This window comes from Oryctolagus cuniculus, chromosome 2 (genome assembly GCF_964237555.1).
Source record: "Oryctolagus cuniculus chromosome 2, mOryCun1.1, whole genome shotgun sequence".
Classification (NCBI taxonomy): Eukaryota; Metazoa; Chordata; class Mammalia; order Lagomorpha; family Leporidae; genus Oryctolagus; species Oryctolagus cuniculus.
Window position 1 is genome coordinate 57825481 of NC_091433.1, and position 20119 is coordinate 57845599.

The 20119-nt window shown below is 35.1% G+C and overlaps 1 protein-coding gene across 3 annotated transcripts in view; it reads right to left on the minus strand.

Annotated features, from left to right (window-relative positions):
* Positions 1-20119, minus strand: part of GPM6A (glycoprotein M6A) — a 353384-nt gene that overhangs the window by 141384 nt on the left and 191881 nt on the right. The window lies entirely within an intron of this gene.

The following is a 20119-nucleotide window of genomic DNA, read 5'->3' on the forward strand; positions in this document are numbered from 1 at the left end:
TGCGGGTATCATCTGCCATGCACTCCACAGAATGGTTTAAAAGGAGAAAGAGCTAAATAGAAACTACCATTTATAGCAATTCTGTTACTTCTGAGTGATATTAGTATTATCACTAATACAGAATTTAATATTTTAAAGCCATTTAAACTTTTTATCAAAATTCACATAAAATCAAAACCATATTTTGTAATCACTTAAATAAATTTATAAGCTTCTTATACATAATTTTATCTCACTAATATTATATAAATGAAATATAATCGCACATTAGAGGCAATTCTTAATAATTTCTACTCAATTTGCCATTATTTAGACAGTTTTCTATTCCCCATCTAGTTAACAGCTTCTGTGAAGCCCAAGTTCCCAATTTCTGAGCATGGTTAATCGACCACTATGGTTGTCATGCCAACAGACACAGAGAATTCTGAGCTTACATGGGGCATTTCAATACAGTGACCCAATTACTATCTGTCAAACAAATTCACCAGCAAAATAAAGCGACTACCACATTAATGAGATTTCCTGAGACTGAACTACAGAGAAGCTTGTAATAAGATTCTCATCAATTTTTAAAGCAATCACAATGCACTAAGTAACACAAAAATGATACTTTCAATCTTTTGCCCTGGTAATTGTTCTTTACAAGTTAATGTTTTAAATGAAAAATGCCTGAATATATTTTAGCTTCTTTTTCATTACGAAAGCAAATGTCACCAGGGATATACAATGCACAAGGAGACCACTCCCCCATATTGAAAATCACCAAATCTTAAAATTCTCTTGATGCTATATTATAAAATGAAGATTTATGAAGGCATGAGTTAAACTGTATGTCTCAGTTATTGTTTAAGGAGGTCTTCCTTTTTTAAAAATATTTATTAATATAAACATATTTCGTGTTTCATAGGTACCATTCTAAGAAGATAACCATACTTCCTTCCCCACCTCCCTCCCTCAATACCCTCCTTCCTTCTTTTTTTTTTTCTCTAATTTTTGCAGAGACATAATTTTAATTCACTCTGTAATCACAGGTTTAACTTACCACTAATCATAATATTCACTAAGTAAAAAGTAAGAAGACCATGGTTCTGTAGAACAACAAATGCAATGGATTGTAGATGAAATCCACTACTCACTGCATCAGAGATATGCTGTCTTTCCTTGTTTTGCAGGGAGAAAGGACAACATCAACACTAGCACTGGATTCAGAGATGAAAACTAATCCTTTGGATATGTAACATATAAAATGCTTTATGTTTTTTGCTCATTTCTTTATTGAATTTATGTCAACAATTTGCTTTTGCTCTACTGTGTGTGTATATGTTCGTGTGTGTGTGTTCATGTTTATGTGTGTGTGTGGGAAGGAGAAAGAGAAAATGTTAATGTGTAAAATATGAATGTTCCTATTTTCTGGCAAACATTTCTCATTTTTTAATATAAACATTCCATACGTAGGCTCCATTAAATAATAGAATATTTTTAAAAGATTTATTTATTTATTTGAAATGCAGAGTTACAGAGAGACAGAGGCAGAGAGAGAGAGAGAGGTCTTCCATCCACTGGTTTACTCCCCCAAATGGCTACAACTGCCAGAGATGAGCCATCTGAAGCCAGGAGCCAGGAGCTTCTTCCAGATGCAGGGGCCCACAAACTTTTTGCTTTCCCAGGCCTTAGCAGAGAGCTGGATCAGAGCAGCCAGAACTGGAACCAACGCCAATATGGGATGCCAGCATTGCAGGCAGCAGCTTTACCTGCTACGCCACAGAGCTGGCCCCAGTAATACAATATTAATACTTATACAAATTTTTCTTATAAATAATGTCAGACAATAGATGTTCTTATTTTACTTAAAAAAATGGAGACAAACAAAATGTCCGAACAGTGAAAATATTGCTGAAAATGTTAGGTTTAAGGAAGTGCCTAAAATTAGTAGAAGCAAAAGTAAGGGACTCTAGTATAAGGCCTTAATACTGCAAATAAGAAGAGTAAGTTCATGGAGGTTAAGACTTGCCTTTTGCCAGGATGCCAACTAAAGGCAGTACAGAATTCAGAACTCTCAGTTATTTAACATAAACTTGTAAAGACTCTCACATGTGTTGTTATTCATAAAAGACTAAATTTACATGTTTAAACTTGAAACTCAGTAATTGATTGTAAGCATTATTTTAATCTATGTAACAGAGAAAAGATGGAGTTTCCTTTTACCTTAGATGTAGGCTATTCATACAACAATTGTTATAAAAAATGGAAGCAGCAGTGTAAAATTAAACTACAAACATTCCTATTTTGTGACGAACATTTGTAGTTCAATCATTTATCCATATGCAGATATAAATATAGGCATGCACTGCTACAGCAAGAGTACATTACTTTCCAAATATATTTTGTGTTTTTTATACTTTATGAAAATTGATATATTAGCCCCCACATTCCATGAAACACTTCCATATACTATCCTTGTGGAGAGCCTATTTTTTAATCAAATTGAAGTACTGTTAACCATAGCCTGTGGTCATGCTTAGCTATTAAGCATGTAACCTGAGAAGTCTTCATGCAATCTAGATAGTTATCAGTAAAATTAACATAGAAATGAAAGAACTTATTGAAGTAGATAACAATGTAACAGATAAAGAATTGCTTTGTTTACCCTGTAATAATTATTGACTTAAGTTGAGCAATTTTATTTCATTATAAATATGTATCACAGACTTTCTAAATTCCATTCATAATTTTAAGGTAAGATGTACAAATTTAATCTGTGTTTATTAGTATTAACATACCATTTATTTCTTCTGGTTAGTCACTGGATTAAAATTGCCACAGCTATGAAAAGCTAACTCAAACTTAGAGGAAACATTCAGCTCAGAGTACAGGTTACAGCAATTTTTTTATTCTGGAGTTTAATATTAAATTTTTGATATCTGCTCTTTTAGAAACTCTAAAAAATAAAATAAGATTTTTGGTTTAGCAGTTGGAATGCCAGTTGTACCCAAATCCCATATAAGAATGCCTGGCTGTGATGCCTGGCTCTAGTTTCTAATGTTAACTTCACTTCATAAAGAAATATACTCTGGAAGGAAGCAAGTGATGGCCCAAATAATTCGGTCCCTGCTCTCCATGTAGATGGCCTGAATTGAATTCCCAGCTCCTGGGTCTGGCCTTGTCACTGTGGGTAATTTGAGGAATGAGCCAGTAGATGGGAATTTTGTCCACTTCTGTCTCACCTCTTAAATAAATAAATACATAAATAAATTGCAGACTAAAAAAATAACTAAAACAATGAGAACAGCCCAAAAAGAGCAGCAATATTATATGGCCTTTCTGTGCAATAATACAATTATTTTTATTGGACTTTGAAATGTCACTCCTTTTATAAAGATAATCCATAACATTGGAAATGACATTATCTTTTTCATTTTTAAATGTATTTATTTATTCTTTTATTTTAATTTTTAATTTGTTTTTAAGAGATTCAGTACAGTTATTAGATACAATTCTAAGAATATAATGATATTCCCTTCCTCCCTTTCCTCCTTCTCTCTCCCTTTTTCGCTTTCTCTCTGTTTCTTTTTCTTTAGTTTTTGAGAAAATATTTTTTAAATTTACATAACAGTAAAAAAAGCTTAATGCTTCCCCAAATGAGACATTTAGCAAGTAAAAAGAAAAAAGATACTAGTTAAGTAGGAATATAGACAATGGATATAAAGAATAATTGAATAGAGAAATGACCATTTCACCCATATACTGTAAAGTTTAAAGTTGTCACAGATCATTAAACTGAAGTAGTTTAACATTCATGCCTTTTTAAATAGCAACACATTTATTTGAGTACATGAGCTGATAATTATAGTTGGTGAATATTAAAACAATTTTTTCTATTCATTTTGCATAGTGTTCTAAAATATACCATACCTGTTTATATTGGAATTTAACTTCTGATTCTTTAGTATGTAATAAAACTTCGTTTGCCTATTTAATGAGAAAATTTGAAGATCAGAGTACGTGCAGTATTCTCAATTTATTGTATTAATTTCTTTGCTTTTTATGTTATGAAACACTTCAAATGTAAAGCAAATAAAATAAAAACCAATTAAATAATGCAATGCATGCACTGATAAATAATACCTTTCTGGGTTTCTGGTTTTCATTTAACTTTATATTGTCAAAAGTTATGTATGCCTATATAGTCTCAAACAGGAAAGATTTATATGCTTTATGGCTCCATACAATATGAATATTCTATTCCAAAGTATCCACTATCTTGTTAGTAGAGATATTTTGGATGCCCACTTTTCCCATTCACAACACTTAAGAATATGATGCATTATCATTATCAATTCCCAACTTGACTCTCATTGGGATTAAACATGACAATAGGTCTGATCTGATTTCATCATCATTTAAAAAATCATCTATTATTTTTCACTTTATGTTTGTGTGGGAGCAAACTGTTGAAATCTTTACTTAATGTATGCTAAACTGATCTTCTGTATATAAAGAGAATCGAAAATGAATCCTCATGTGCATGGAAGTGGAGAGGGAGTGGGAAAGGGGAGGGATGCGGGTGGGAGAGACGTTATGGGGGGGAAGCCATTGTAATCCATAAGCCGTACTTTGGAAATTTATATTCATTAAATAAAAGTTAAAAAAAAATGTAAAAAAAAAGTGCAAAAGAAAAAAATATTTTTGCTACTGTAATCTCATCTTTTTTCATATAATTTTTCTATCCACTTATCATAGTCTTTTTGCTTTTTTAGTTTTGTTTTGTTCTATTTTTAACCTTATTCAATTTACATTATCATTATTTTGATGTGTCTTTGTAAAACATATTCTTGCTATAATAAACCAGAGTATATGGAGCTAAACTGCCAAAGCTTGACTCAGTTTCACCACTTACTAACTGAACAACCTTGACAAAATTATTAAAAATCTCTATGCCTGAGTTTTCTTCGTGTAAATAAGAATAATGAAAGTCTCATTAATAAAGGTGTTGCCACAGACTCTATAAATTGTAGGTGTAAAACACTTTAAAACAGTGCCTAGTAAATAATATTATCCTAAAAATGTTAAGTAGTATTAAAATTTCTATTAGATTTACATACATGAGTCCCTGTTGGAAACCATGAACAGGGGCCAGTGTTTTGGTATAGAGCTGTCACCTGCCATACTAGCATCCCACATGAGCAACATTTTGAATCCTGGCTGCTCCATTTTTGATCCAGCTCCCTGTTAATGTGCAGGGAAGATGGCCCAAGTATTTGTGCCCTTGACACTCATGTGGGAGACTCAGATGGAGTTCTAGACTCCTGCTTCGGTCTTTTCTAGCCTCAGCTATTGTGGTCATTGAGGGAGTAAAACTTCATATGGAAGATCAATTCTCTCTCTCTCTCTCTTTCTCTCTTGGGTGTGTCTGTGTGTGTGTGTGTGTGTTTGTGTGTGTCCCTCTCTCTCTCTCTGTAACCTTGCCTTTCAAATAAATAAATATTTTTTAAAAAGTATCTTGTTATCTTCCAAATAGCCCTTTTTTGGAAATCATATAGTTCAAATAGTTCCCTTTCTTGAATTTTTTTTGTTATTAATCTTTTTATTTATTTACTTGAGAAGCAGAACGACAGAAACAAATAGAGAAAGAGAGAGAACCCATATTCACTGGTTCACTCCTCAGATGCAAGCAACAAGTGGGACTGGGGTCCGCCCAAGATGGGAGCTGGGAACTCAATGCACATCTCTCACATTGCGGCAGGAATTCAACTACCTGGGAGATCACTGTCACCCCACAGGGTGTGCATTGGCAGGAAGCTGAAAGCTGGAATGGAGAGCTAGAGCTATTATTTGAATCCCAATACTTCAGTGTGGGACAAGCTATCTTAAAAGTAGGCTAAATGCCGTCCGGCTGGGCAAGACGAACGGTCTAGAAAGAGAAAAAGTAAACATAACTGATAACTCAATGAGTTGAGTGACGTTATAGAAATGTACTTGAATCTAGAGAAGTTCATGGTTTCTGATGACTTTGAGAGTCTGGAAAAGCTTCCCTGATGAGACACTGTTCAGTCATGACTAGAATGTTTATTGTGATTGACAGGTGACAGAGGATAGAGAAAGAAATCAGAATGGAACTTTACAGATTACTTAAGGGCATGCCACGTTGACAGAGTAATGCTATGATGAGATTGAAAAATATGGCAACAGATTTGCATTGGACCATATTGTAAAGGGGTCTGATTTACTAAAATTAATGTTATAGGAGTTAAATTCCAAGCAGTGAAAACAATGGAAGGCTTTAAGCAACTACATTCATGAATATATTATTTTAAGAAAAATAACTTTAATTACAGTGTCTTGAAATTGGATGAGGAGAAGCATATTGACAACAACTGAAATAGCTTGAGGCAAGAGTTGATTAATAGTGTTAACAACTGAAAGATGAAGATTAAAACCTAGAATTATGAAGATTTCTGAGGCAAAAGCATTTGATGACTGATCAGATGTAGATGAAAGTGTGGAATGTATTAGTGATGACTTCCAGGCTTCCATCTTGGTCTACAACACAGGTAAATGACAAAATAAATATCAATTACAAAATATACTAATATGAGATGTGAATAATAGGGGAAGTAAAGTGAAGGGTGTATGGGAACAATCTGTACTACTACCTTACAATTTTTGTTTGTAAATTTGAAACTATTCTGAAATAAAATGTTAGAAAGGAACAGAGACTGTGTTGTAGTTTCAGTACTAAATTGATACATTCTATTTTGTATCTATTTTGCATCTGAATTAACTATAAATACCTGTGCTAGTCAACCTCTTAGATGGTATTCAATGATCCTTGCCTAGTAGTAGTCATTCCTTCATGAAGTCTCTTTGACTTGTATAAGGAATACATTTATTGGTTTGCTGATAATGAATAGAATATGGCAGAAATGATGAATGTTGCTTCTTAGACTACATTATAAAACCACTGTGGCTTCCATCTTGCATGCTCTCCTCATCTCTCTTAAATACTTTGCTCTGCAGAAGCAAGCTACGATGGCATGAGGTGAGGCTCATGTAGTGAGGGACCAGTACTTTCCACAAAGTATCAGGTGAGTAATTTGTGAAATCAAAATTTAGAGACCTTGGACAAATTCCCTAAGCCACCAGCAACATAGCCTGACAGCAGTTGAAAAAATGTCCAGCAGATCTAAAAAGAGTCAAGATATCTTATAAGGAAAATTTAGAAAAGAAATTATTGCTTACACTGAACCTACATAGGCTGTAGATGACAGAAGCAAGGCAATACTAAATGTGCAAGGTCCTGGGATAGAAGAGGAGCTCATAATGAGAAGTATGTGCTGCTTGGTTCACTGTTCCTGCACACAGGATGTGATGTCACCTTGATGATTAAGACCCAACATACAAAAAAGAAATATGGAGTAACTTTTTTTTTTTCAAATTTTCTTTGTTAGGCCAAAGCTGTGAGTATAATACAAATTCTCCTTGCTCTCCCTTCCTTCTACCCTCTTGCCTGTAACTTAATTTAGGACATCTCAGAATTCTTCTCGTACCACAGGTAAGAAACTACCCACATTACCCACATTGAGCCGTCAGATGTAGTGGTGGTCATGTCTAATAGTGTAACAGCAATTCTGTTCCTTTCTAACACATCACCCTGTATTCTTCATACATGTGCCACTGACATTTTATTATATATATATACATATATATATATGGACATTGATTTAGTACTAGTTTTTCTCCACGTCCACATCAAAAGCACTGCCATTCAGTCTGTATTTAGTGACACTTAAAAAAAAAAAAAAAAAAAAAAAGAGTGCCTGGCACAGAGTCATTCTAAAATAAGAATATACTTGTCTTATTCATCAATAAGAATTGTGCATCTGCTACAAATCATCATAAATATTTGCAGTTTATTTGAGATGACTGCTAACAAGACGGGACAACATAATAAAATAAATTAAGGTAATATAATCTAAAAAATTAATAAAAGTCTACTATGATCATCTACAATTTACTAAGCAGATCACTATGAATTTAATAATACAGTTCCAAATATATTCTTTTTCTTTTTTTAGTGATGAGAAATTAAATCTTTGGATCAGGAATTAAGCTACTTCTCAAAACCATGGCTAGTATACGGTAGTGTAAAGATTCTATTGATTTCATTTCTAACATCACTGTTTTGTCAGTTTAAGGCTCTTTATTGTGCATATGAGCTGCATTAACATATGGTCATGTTGCTCTGCTCAATGCAGATGGTAATATAGGATTGATAATAACATTTGGGAATTCTGGAAGAAAGTAGTGAGGAATAATACCTAGGGGTAGTGCTAGGAGAAAGATACAGCCTTAATTTCCTTCATTGATGCAAGCTGTCTGCTTATTTGTTTTTTAACTAATGATCATATAATTAGTTCCCATATGTATTTCACTTCCCAGAGTATGCTGAACATGTTTTGAAAGCTGTTCTGATCAAGGACAATTTCAAGAATTTTTATAAAGTCCTGAAATCTGTTCTTATGTGTAAATCCTACACCTTTACCTATCTTTTATAGTAAATTCTACCAGATTACTAAGTGTTCTTCTCTAGAAAAATTTTAAAATTTAGTATTTTATTCCATATCTATATATGAAGAACTGCTAATCTGTTATTTCTTCTAGATAATGCACTTACATTTAATAAGTTGATGCCAGAAATCAAAAACAAATTTGGATAATACACAGCAATAATCAGGATCAATCCCAATAGTTGCATTTCAGATTTTTCATCTTATTTAATTTGTAAATAAAGGGTGTTCTGCAATATGATTTAGTTATGTTACTGACAACCAAATATTTAAAGTATATTTAAAACTGGCCTTCCTAGATCTTTCTTGTTCTGTAACATAAAATGCCTTTATTAAGGATGTTTGTTAATCAGCTGTTGAGTTTGACAATGATATTAATACCAGCAATAGTTCATGACATTCACAAATGTGATATGTTTTACATTCTCTCCCTCATGTAATATGGCTTAAATATATACTGAACACATAACTGTCAATAACTATAGATTTTCTATTGTAATCAATTTTCCCTCATCATCCAATGATTCTTTTTTCTACTTTTATTCACTAGTCCAAATCGAAGGCTTTATATTATTTTATGTTTCATGACATTTTTGAAATAATCAAGAACTTATACTCATGATCATAAGTTTCCAAATCCTCTGATTTTTAAAAGCAAAATTTTGAGGGTATTGTCCAAAATACACTTAAAGATTGTATTTAAATGATTTTTATAATTGATTGTGTCTTCTCAAATTTGGGTATTTCAAATTCCTAATATTTTTATCTTGCTATAAAAATCATAAATTATAGTTGGGAAATTTACCAGGAATTTTAAACATTGACGATAATTTAGTAGAGCAGCAGATCCTGAGGTTAGCAACCACAGCATCATCTGGGAAAGTGTTAGAAATACAAATTCTTTGATCCTTCCTCATACACACTGAAGTGGGAAATGGAGGTGGGGAGTGAAGAAAGGCAGCAATCTACATTTTTATAAACCCCAAAATTGGTGATGCTAAAGTTAAACTAAAATTTGGGAACTACTCTGTTATCCCATGGTGCTGCTACACTTAACGTAACTTATAAGGATAAAAAATTTCCAAAGTCACAAATGAAACACATCCACTGTGAAGTACGGTTAACAGTCATTCTTCTCTCATCAGCTATGCATTTATAACAACAGAAGGCAAAACAATCACCTTACCTCTCACAAAGGTTGCTGTTACATTATTTAATAATGTTTAAGGAAGCCTGATTGGTAAAGTTCATATTTTGTCCTAGCAGTATTCAGATCATCTATCAAAGTTTCAGAAAAACTGTGACAGTCATGATTTAGTTAAACAAGTCAGATAAATATCTCTTTGGAAGTACTGCCTCAATTAAAAAAAAAGCAGAAAATCTGGATTACAAAATGATGAAAAATTATGGAACACAGTTTGGATTTAACAATGGCTAATGTAAGTTTACATCATCTTCCTTGTCTGTTTATCAAACATCACCTTACCAAAAATATAGACAAAAAATTTTTAGTTCTTTTTAGGTAGAGGACAAGGAAGTAATTCAACTCTCCTATTGAGGACAAAAACCTGATAAGCTTAGATGTAAATAGTGTTATACTGGATTGTACTATGTACATGACAATATCCAAATCCCTCATTTTGTGATGTTAAACCCCTGTTTTGAAGAAAAATAGTAGATATGTGTGCATATATGCTATCTACATATTGACTGAATCAAAAAAAATGTTAAAAGTTGTTACATCTCAAAACTAAAAAAACAACACTTATGAAAACTTGTTTAGATGTCCTTTCTATTAAGCTCTTTAAACTGAGCCAATTCTTTTTCAGAATAAATGTAGCACATAGTTGAAATGTAAGGGTCTTTTTTCTCTTTGTGTCCCATTTTCTCCTTAGAATACAGTGAATTTTCTCAGGAAAGCAATTTTACCCAGGGAAATATAAAATGCATTTGCTACATTGCACAAAGAGAGGTTTTCAATTTTTGTCGGGCATGTCCTCAGTTGTACTTCACATGAAAGCAAGAAGGCAATTGGAAATCCTTGCCAGAGGCTAGTTGCATGCAAGGAGTTCAAAGATTTCAGTGGCCTGACACATAATGATTAAAATACACGAGACTAACATTTCCTTTCTTTTTTTATCTTTTCATTTTGTCAAAAGGGAAATGACATTACCTTTTTTCCAACCACGCCCGTTAAACAGTTCTACCATTTTCATTCCCTAGTCCCTGGATATCTTAAACAGTACTCACAATTCTGTTTTTGCTCGGCTATCCCATGGAGTTCTAGTCAGTTTTCTACACTCCTACAGGTATCAACCTTTCTAAAAAATAAATCATTTCTCTTTTGGGCCCAAAATATGTCTGACTCTTTTAATTTTTAACTCTGAACTGTCATTATGGACCAACAACACTTAATCACCTCTTCCAAAAAAGCAGTAGCTGAGCTGAGGGTCCTCCTTTTCTCCTCTCATGTTAAGGACTACTAGAAATTTCAATGAATCTAAGAGTAAATTGGAGAACAGGTTTTAGGTTTAAGTTTTAAGAAGAGACTGATATTAGCAAAAGAAAGTAAAAGTAGGGTCCGCACTGTGGAGCAGGGGGTTAACCCCTTGGCCTGGGGTAGTGTCTGTTCTGGTCCTGGCTGCTCTACTTGCGATTCAGCTCTCTGCTGTGGCCTGAGATGGCAATGGAGGATGCCCCAGGTCCTTGGGCCCCTGCACCCGCGTGGTAGACCCGGAGGAAGCCCCTGCTCCTGGCTTCAGATCAGTGCAGCTCCGGCCATTGCGGCCAGTTGTGGAGTAAGCATGGGATGGAAGACCTCTCTCTCTCTCTGCCTCTCCTCTCTCTATGTAACTCTGACTTTCAAATAAATAAATAAATCTTAAAAAAAAAAAAAAAGAAAGTAAAAGTACATGAGGTTACTTTGAGAAATTCCAGAGAAGTAGAATTAAAAGTTTATATTAGTGAAAAAATTTCAGGGAAAATACTAAAAATATTGAAAAAACATTTATTTTGAAATATGTTGCAATAAAATAAATTTAACTTTTAATTCCATTTCCCATGAACTTTTTGAAGTACAGAGATAACACTGAAATTTCCATATACAAAGACACAAATTTTAAATATTGGTGTTGGGGAGAGGACTGAGGTATAATGAACACCTCCAAAATACCACTATTTGTCATACTAGAAATAATATGTGTTTCTAAAAACAACAAACAGGAGTAGATGTTTGCCATAGCAATTAAGACTCCACTTGGGACATTAGCATCTGGGTTCTAATTCTGGCTCAATATGCTATTCCAGCTTCTTGCTAATGTTTTCTTTGGGAGGAAGCAGATGATGCTCAAGTAACTGTCATTCATGAAGGAAAAGAGTTTGAGCACCTAACTCCTGGCTTCTGTCTGCCATAGCCCTGTCTGGCTATCGTGGCATTTGAGGAGTGACCAACGGATGGAAGATCTCTGTCTGTTTGTTTCTCTCTGTTTCTCTCTGCTTGTCTCTCTGCTTCTCAAAGGAAATGAAAATAAATAAGTAATTTTTTAAAAAATCAAAGAGTAGGGGCTAGCATTGTGATGTAGCACATACAGCTGCTTCCTGAGACGCTGGCATCACTTATAGGTGTCGGTTCATGTACCAGCTGCTCAACTTCCAATTCAGCTCCCTGCTAATGTGTCTGGGAAAGCAGGAGAAGATGATCCAAGTCCTTGGGCCCCTAAACCTATGTGGAAGACCCAGAAGCTCCTGGCTCTAAGCTTCACTGGCCCAGCTCTAGGCACTGCAGTAATTTGGGTAGTGAACCAGCAGATGAAAAATCTCTCTCTTTGTCTCTCCTTCTTTCTCTGTAACTCTGCCTTTCAAGTAGATAAAATAAGTATCGAAAAAAAAAAAAAACCAAATAGTCAATTTAAAGCAAATAAATGAACTTAACAGCCTTAATGAAAAGGGATGATACAATCCCAGTAAGGATATGATTGAAATATATTTTCAGGTTTATTTTGTTTTTACATACAACTTTTTAAAAAAGATTTATTTATTTGAAATTCAGAGTTACACATAGAGAGAAGGAGAGACAGAGAAATGCACACACACACACGGGGGGTGGTCTTCCATCTGCTGGTTTACTCCCCAATTGGCCACGGCCAGAGCTGTGCCAATCCGAAGCCAGGAGCCAGGAACTTCTTCTGGGTCCCCCACATGGGTGCAGGGGCCCAAGGATTTGAGCCACTTTCCACTGGTTTCCCAGGCCATAGCAGAGAGCTGGATCGAAAGTAGAGCAGCCAGGACTTGAACTGGTGCCCATATGGGATGCCAGCACTGCAGGCAGCAGCTTTACCCCCATGCCACAGCCCTGGCCCCAACATACAACCTTTTTTAGTAGCTTCCAATGGGTGGATTTTTGATTATAAAAAATTTATTAAAAGTTTTAAAAATTTATTAAAATTTTATTTTAAAAAATCAAAAATTTTCTTCCAAATAATATGATCTTGAGAGCATGAAATTTAATGGTATGTGGCTTTGTATGCAATCAAGAAACTGAATTATTCCCAAAATTGTGAAAGTCTGTTTGATGGCTGAATATTGTCAGATACTGAAGAGCAATCTTATTTGAGATTTTACAAAATGGAATTTACCTACCTTTCATTCCCACTTTTTCCCTACAACCACAATTAAAGATTGATACTTCAAATTATACGTCCATATAAAATAAAGGTAAGCCCTCAAGTGTTGGTTTGTATTATTGTTGACTTTGGAACATAAATGATCACTTCATCATATTTCTAAAACACAGATCATTATAACCATTCAATGAAGGTTTCTTTTCCTGTCGCAATAAAACTCCAAAATTACCACAAAGGTGATAGTAATCAAGTTAATGGGTGGGTTACATTCAGTACTGAAATGATACATAACTCACTGTTCCTCAAGGATCAAAAACAGCCTTGTAAATTATCATAAAAGACGGAAAATGACTACACACCATGAAATGGCATTTTCAGCTTGTTGGAAATGAAATTCCATTGAGTCATGCCACATATATAGAAAATGATGTATTCCATAGAATACAAGTTTATCCAAGAAAAAAGCAGATTTTTTCTGCTTAGACTAAAGGACACACCACTAACTACTTTAGACAAGTGAAGACAAGTAACAGATACTTCTTTAAGAGTTGCATTTAAAAAGTCTCCAAAGTGCTGAACTCACATCTCAAAAAATAAGAGAAAGTTTTTCATGACATATGAATGTTTCAAATAGTAGTCTCCAATTATTTTGCCAATTTTTGCTAACAGACAACACAGCAGTAAACATGATCTCACAAAGATTTTGGAGAAACAATGTTTGACAAGCTTACCACACTCCATGTAAATATGTATGCAAATATTAGTCATGTGGTGTACATATTATTTTCCTTTGTCTATACAGGAAAAATGAATGCATTAAGATTTTCATAAATGGGTGCAAGATTGTGCCACAGTGGGTTAAGATACTACTCAGAATGTCCACATCCCATATTGGAGTGCAAGGGATCCGGTCCTGCCTTTCTTTCTTCTGATCCAGCTTCCTGTTAACAAACCTACTATGTAGCAGATTATGGCCCAAGTGCTTGGGTTCCTACCATCTATGTGGGAGATTTAGATGGAGCTCTTGGATACTGGCTTTGGCTTGGCATAGCCCCAGGTATTGTGAACATCTGGGAGATGAACAAGCAGGTGAAAGTCATCTCTGTTGCTTGTTCTCTCTCTCTCTTTCTTTCTCTCTCTCTCCCTCCCTCCCTCCCTCCCTCCTTCTCTTCTTCCCTCCCTCCCTTTCCCTTGGTTGTGTTGCTTTTAAAAAATATATACATCAATCCTTTAAAAACATTAGAAGATTGGTCCTTTTTTTTTTAAAAAAAAAAAAAAAGATGTATTTGAAAGCAGAGTTTCAGTCAGAGAGGGAGAGACCGAGACAGAGATCTTCCATCCACTGGTTCATTCCTCAAATGGCTGCAAAAGCCTGTTGGCAGAAACCAGGAGACAGGAAATCCATCCTCTTCTCCCAATCCCAACTGGGTAGTAGGACTCAGAGGACTTGGCCCACCCTTCACTGCTTTCCCAGGTGCATTAGCAGGGAGTTGGATTGGAAATAAAGCAGCTGGACTTTCAAATTGGTACTCATATGAGATGCCAGCAGTGTCACGGGCAGCAGCTAACCCTCTGAGGGTTGGTGTTTGTTGTTTTGGTTAAACACCCATTCATTACTACATGATAAAAGTCAACAAGGAGAGAGAGAGAGAGAGAGAGAGAGAGAGAGAGAGAGAATGAAAATGACTGAATGAAAGACAACAGAAGTCAAATATTTCAGCACCACTGACAGTCCAACAAGGTTTCCCAGGATAGGTAACACTTCTTATTGAGCAGAATGTAACAGATTTTGCAACTGAGACCCCAAAACATGATTAGATATCAACCATATGTACATCTCTCAGAAAACTTTCCCTTTCTGCACTTAGAGCACAGAGAAGGCCCTGTGTGTTTAGGGTGAAACTGCTCAGTAAGGCAAAGAATATGGCCATGGTCCACCCGAGCAGAGTTAGCCAGGGAAGGGTTAACTGGTTCTTCTTCTCAAAACTGTTTTCACAGCTGATGACCCTATCATAGCTAATTAACAATAGCCACATTTTATATACCACTCAAATGTGCTAAAAAGTTTGGATACTGTGGAAGGGTGAATTTGCAGTCCCCCACTTGTATTTTCTTCTTCCTGGGGGTGAAGAATCGTTGAGTTTTTACTACTCCAGTCTCTTGAAGATATGAGCAGCCATCACAGAAGTTTCAACCAATGCTGTATGAGCAGAGGTGTCAAGTGCAACCTAGTGGTTATGACCTTAACAAAAAACATGCCTTGACCCCGTCCCACCTTGCTTTTATTTATCTTGCTGTTTCAATGAATACCATCTATGTGGATGCAAACAAATGCAGCAAGCAGTCTAGGATGGAGACACAACAGCAGGAAGGATGCTGAGTCTCTGAATGACCCTGTGGCACAGAGAACCCGTCGCAGCCTGACTTTGCCTTCTTTACATTTAAGTCACAATTATTCTGCATTGCTGACACACATAAGTGAACCTGTTCACAAACATTATCTTATCAAATGATTACTACTACTAAAGACACTAAAGGTACTCTGTGATTATTCACCTACTAGTGGCAGAATTGATGGCATAGTCTAGTCTTGATTCACATACAATTTGGACTCCTGCCAGCCCCTATAGCAATTATTTTTTTGAAAGTTTTATGAATGTGGAACACTGACTACATATACATTAAGTAGGTAATTTGTACATAAAAATTGTCCAATATTAGCAATTGACATAGTTCAAATGAACACATCTATAGCTTAATCTGATAAGTCATACAGTACTCAGAAGACATTTAAAATGATTATATGATTATATGAATACTGAAAGGCCGAATAAATATACATTGGCTAGTAAATAGGAGGGAATGTTCCAGAATCTGATACAGATGGAATATAGTGACCAGAAAATATGCCTTTAAACCAATACAATATACTAGGTGGATAGACTTTAAATTTTTTAATATTTTGGAAATTATGCATTGCTTGTGCCTTCTTCATATCCCAAATATCAGGCAACTGTTTATGATTACATGAAAAATGAAATAAATCACAGAAAAAGGTCAAAGAAACTTTGTTATTCATTGGCATGCTATTCTTGGATTTCATAATCTCAAATTTGACTGACTACATGTAGCCTAGACAACACTATTAAATTTTCCTGAATAATTTCATACCATTATTTCTTCTACCAATTTTTCTTTCTTCCATACTATTAAGGAACAGTAAGCCTAGTATTATCTGATTTATAAAGTGCTATTACATTTTCTTTACCAGCATATCATAAAATGATATACTGTATAACTTCCTGAATTTCAGTAACCAACTGCTGAACTTGCCAGATCAATTTATTTCACTAAATTACTAGCACTGTAATGCTAAAAATTGATTGGCTTTTACATAATAAGAAGAAATATTCATATTCAAGAAGGCTGCTATCAAACTATTGAATATATTTCAGGTCAAAGGATAAAGTACTTATATTTTTATGGCAAATCTAATGGCACAAAATGGAGTCATGTTATATTCTTAAAGGCTTGATTTAACTGATCTGTGAGTTCCAGCTTTGTTCAGGTGTTTTTTTCAGGGGAGGAGGTATGCTTCATTCTTCCTGTAGTTTGTGTCTATGACCTCATCTTCCTCCTTTGCATCTCCCTTTTTTCCTCGTCCCTCCTTTTTTACCTTCTCTTCCTTTTCTTCTTTCTCCTTCTCCTCCCAAAAAGTATCTTAACCCACTGTAGCACAATGCTTGCCTCCATTATGCAAATTTTAATGCATTCTTTATTCCTATGTAGACAACAGAAAAATAATATATCCACAACAAGATCATCATCATCTGATATTAATGTGACTATATTCAGAGCACTTGGCTGGTTTGGTTCATGAACTGAAAACAAAATTCTTACCTTTAAGGGATTTGTCCTTTGAAAGAGAGATAAGATATAACATAGATATAAAAAGATACGAAGAGATGCCATATATTAAGCACTAAAGAAACACTTAAAAAACAATGAGTACAAAAGTAAAAAAAAAAAAAAGTGATTACTATTTTAAGTTCTCTGTGTCTCAAAGAAAGTTGTGGAGTCATTCTTCAAACAGTCACAATGTGATGAGAGAAAAGGAGACATGGAGAAGGAATCCACACTTAATAAATTCCAGAAATTATAATGGACACTTTCACCTATTCACTATTTTTTTTATATTTCTTTTATTTATTTGAAAGAGCTACAGAGAGAGGTAGAGACAGAGAGAAGGGTCTTCCATCTGCTGGTTCACCTCCCAGATGGCCGCAACGGCCAGAGCTAAGCCGATCCGAAGCCAGGAGCCAGGAGCCTCTCTGGGTCTCCCATGCGAGTGCAGGGGCCCATGAGAGTGCCCTTGGGCCATCTTCCACTGCTATATCAGGCCATAGCAGAGAGCTGGATCAGAAGATGAGCAGCCAGGACTAGAACAGGCACCCATATAGGATGCCAGTGCTTCAGGCCAGGGCTTTAACCTGTTGTGCCACAGAGACAGCCCCACCTATTCACTATTGAATCAACATTTGCATCAAATCCACCAAAATCCAGAAACAATGAAATTAGAAAATGATTTTTTAAAATATGTGGGTTTTGAGAAAATTAGGATTGAACAGTAAAGATTAAGTAGAAACTATGTTACAGTAGAGTAAAGAAGTCAAAGCTCCAGCAAAAGTCATTTGTTCTAGGAAAGCATGTTTTTTTTTTTTAAGGATTTATTTATTTATTTGAATGGCAGAGTTAGAGAGAGGTCACTCCCTAATTGGCCTCTACGGCCGGCACTGTGCTGATCCGAAGCCAGGAGCCAGGTGCTTCCTCCTGGTCTCCCATGCGGATGCAGGGCCCAAGCACTTGGGCCATCCTCCACTGCCTTCTCGGGCCACAGCAGAGAGCTGGACAGGAAGAGGAGCAACCGGGACAGAATCCGGTGCCCCAACCGGGACTAGACCCGTAGTGCCAGCGCCACAGGTGGAGGATTAGTCTAGTGAGCTGCGGTGCCGGCCACTTCTTTATTTTTAAAATAATCTTAGTTACAAAATACTCCAAGGTGTTTTACAAGAATTAAAATATTTTTTGCTATCACTGAGAAGAAATCCTGTCTAGAGTTTCAAAATTTTGAATTTCAATACTAGTACTTTGGGGGGAAAAATGTTCCTAACAAGAAAAATGGAAAAAAAATCATTTGGCTCTTTCCTCCTAGGCTTACCTCAAAATCTATTTCAAAACAAAATGAAAGACTATGTCATTTCATTAAATTATAATTCCTTTTTTCATGTGTGTGAAACTTTTTCCTAGCTCCCTATAGAGCAGTATTTGAAATGAATAATAATTGATTAAATAGTTTATGAAACCATAAAGCCAAAGAACATCTCATATTAATAAAAACTTTACTGTTTATTAATTAATTTTAATTATTAATTAATTAATTAATTTTAATAATTCAAGCTGACTTACCTCAAACGGTAGAGTTAGAAACATACCAGGGGATTCCAATTCAAGCCCATCAAAGTGGCATGTACCAATGCCATCTCACTAGTCCCAGTGATCAATTTCTGTTCACAATTGATCATAATGATAGGACTAAGAACCAAAGGGATCATATAAACAAGAATAGTGTCTGCAAATACTAGCTGATAGAATAAAAAAGGGAGAGAACAATCCAACATGGGAAGTGAGATACACAGCCACAGCAGACCCATAGAATGGCAGATGTCCTAAACAACACTCTGGCCTCAGAATCAGCCCTTAAGACATGCGGATCCGGCTGAAATGCCCATGAGAGAATTTCAGGCATGGAAAGCCAAGACACTCTGGGGGAAAAAAAAAAACCTAAATGAAAGATCTCCGCAAGTGAGATCCCAGTGGAAAGAACAGGTCATCAAAGAAGGAGGTACCTTCTCTGAAGGGAGGAGAGAACTTGCACTTTGACCATGGCCTTGTCTAAATATGATCAGAGTTGGTGAACTCAGGGGGCTTCCATAGCCTTGGCAGCTCATGACAGGAGCCTAGGGTGATTACTGAGGCCATAAACAAGAGTGTCAATTTGTTAAGTCAACAACAGGAGTCACTGTGCACTTACTCCTCATGTAGGATATTTGTCCTTAGTGTGCTGTACATTGAGATTTAATGCTATAACTAGTACTCAAACAGTATTTTTCACTTTATGTTTCTGTGTGGTAGCAAACTGTTGAAATCTTTACTTAATGTATGCTAAACTGATCTTCTGTATATAAAGAGAATCGAAAATGAATCTTGATGTGAATGGAAGGGGAGAGGGAGTGGGAAAGGGGAGGGTTGTGGGTGGGAGGGACGTTATGGGGGAGAAGCCATTGTAATCCATAAGCTGTACTTTGGAAATTTATATTCATTTAATGAAAGTTAAAAAAAATCAAAAAAATAAATTAGCTAAAAAAATTTTAATATATGGACACAAAAATGCATATGAGATGTTGAGAACAGTGCTTGGATTATTAAATATTAGCTATTAAAATTACATTTTTTCCTTGAAAATTGTCAAGTCAGCAAATATACTTAGCTATCTCTAAGACGTGCAACCAACAAACTTATAGGGTACAAAAAATTAAAATGTAAATGTCCACCAAAATAGGAAATATATAGAAGAACCTCAAAAAGAAAAAAAAATAATGGCCTGTTAAATTTGGGGGAAAAGGGAACTGATCATTTCCAATACCATTATTTGAATATTTACTAAAACTTTTTTATCAAATAAAAATAGCATAATATATACAGTTGTAGTGAATTTCTATATCTTATCTTTTTAAAGAAAGACCAGCTAATTCAACATTCTAAGAATCTTCCTAATGGAGGAAGGAAATAACATCCAAAAAGTGCAGAATATATTTGCCCAAACACTGAAATTTTTGTTATAAATCAGGAGAAATTACAATTAACAAATAG